Consider the following 2,118-nt stretch of genomic DNA (forward strand, 5'->3'; position numbering starts at 1 on the left):
CGCCCCGCCGCGGCCGCGCGGCGCGCCTCTCTGATCCGCCGGCCGCGGCCGCGCCCCGCCGCCGGGCGCTGCTCGCGTTTCCCAGGGCGCCGCTATTGTTTAACGGGTGCCTGCCCTGCGCCCTGCGCCTTGCTACCACCTCCCGCCCCCTGCTACATATGTACAGTACCCTGCTACCAGCTACATTTGTAATCTGCTCCCTCTGCGCCCTGCTGCCTGCTCACTTCGCCCTGCTCGCCCTCCTTGCTACAGCTGCACACAGCTCCCTCTGCGCCCTGCTCCCCGCTACATATGCACCCTTCTGCCTACGCCCTGCTCCTTGCTACAGCTGCACTTCACACAGCTCCCTCTGCGCCTTGCTCGCTGCGGCCTGCTCCGTGGCCATCGTGCTTGTGGTGTGGGTGGCTGGTTCCCCCGGGCACCCTGCTGGCTGGCGGGGCGACTCTAGCCCCGCCACGCCGCGACCCCGGCGCCTGCCTGCCCTGCCTGGCCCTGGCGGCGTGTGTCGCGTCGCGAGCCGCGGTGCGCCGCGCGGCGTTTTGCGGCCTCAAGGTCCCTGCCGTTCGTGCGGCGAGGCCCAGAGAGGCACCGCACCGGCCCGGCCCAGCCGAGCCGCTCTACCCCGTGCCGGCGGCGCTAGCGGCCTTGGCTGCGGGCGCAGTGTGCTATACACACACCGTGCACGCCGCCCCCCGCTGGAGGGTGGCCGGGTGGTGCGGCGCGGAGGGCTGCAGGAGGACGACGCCGTCCTCGTGGTCGTCCGCGGCCTTCGGCACGAGGCCGGCGCTTATCAGCCTGTGGTCGTTCACCGCGTGTGCTCTGGTGGCCCTCGCCTCACGGACAGCTACAGCTGGGGTGGGGTCAGGGTGTGGTGGGAGCGGTGGTGTTGTCACCGGCTGGCGGCCCCGCCCCGCCCCGCCCGCCCGCCCGCCCCTGTGCGTCACTGTCTCGCCGCGGACTGACCAGCTGGAGGGGCAGGGCAGGGCGCCGCCAGCTCGAGTCAAGTCCGCGGGGAGAACACCTCTCCTCTTCGACCGCGATGAAGTCTCTTCGTCTTCGACCCCTTCGACCGCGACGAGGAAGACACGTCCCGCTTCGCGCGGCGCTCCTCACCTCCACGGCGATCGGCCCGGGGGGGGGGTAGAGCTGTGCGAATTGGTCGATATCGAATCGGGCCGATTCTAATTCTACCGATTTCGACCTCGTACTATTTGATGTGGCGAATAATTATTCATAATTTCGAATCGGATCCGTTCGACTTCGAATCAACGAACTTATTGGGAAATCGTTTTCGGGCGGACTGCCTATGTACTTTCTGCGCATATTCAAACGACAAAATAGATAATGTTTTGTAACAAAAAATGTATTGTTCAATTGTTTCTGATGGATTCGATTTGGACTCGAATCAAGAAAAATTCGATTCGAATTTTTTAGGCCAATTCTATTGGAATCGCAGGAAATTTGTGAGATTCGAACCGATTTGTTGGGAAAACCTTGATGATTGCAACAGCTCGAGCGGAGAGACAGCTGTGGTTACGTGTTGTGGAGTTGGACGAGTGTGTGCGACATTGACAGGGGATCCCCACTCTCTCACACACTACCCCCACTACCCCCCACCCCCCACCCCCGCGCGGGCTCGTGGGGATGCGTCCCCTTTCCCCAACAACACTCCTCGCACTTATCAGTGTGGGCTGGAATGTCTGCTGATAAGAGATCCAACGCTGGCCGCCGGGCTGGAGAGATTGCTGTTGGGCGATATGGCGGCGTTTCGAGGCGTTTGCGTCTAATTTCTATTTTTCTCAAGTTTCGATCTTGGAACGCTTCGAAACGACAAACAAACGGTTGCTGCACAGTAGCGAGTACCATTGCGACGCCAATGAGTGTGTCTGCTCTGCACTTCAGTTTTATAGTACTGTAATGCAAAAGGGTAAGAGGTCGCGCTCGGTAAATGCGGCCAGAGTGCTCCAAGAAGTGAACCGAAATTGCTTGCTGTTTAAGCAGTCGCTTTTACCGCGCGGCAACGCTCCCCGTCGAGGCCCTAACCGCCATGGCGACGACGTACAGACAACACGCTGAAGCAGGCACGGTATACGGAGGGGGCGACAGGGAGGGGGGGGG

Source organism: Frankliniella occidentalis, unplaced genomic scaffold (genome assembly GCF_000697945.3).
Source record: "Frankliniella occidentalis isolate FOCC.00 unplaced genomic scaffold, Focc_3.1 Scaffold186, whole genome shotgun sequence".
In the NCBI taxonomy this organism is placed as follows: domain Eukaryota; kingdom Metazoa; phylum Arthropoda; class Insecta; order Thysanoptera; family Thripidae; genus Frankliniella; species Frankliniella occidentalis.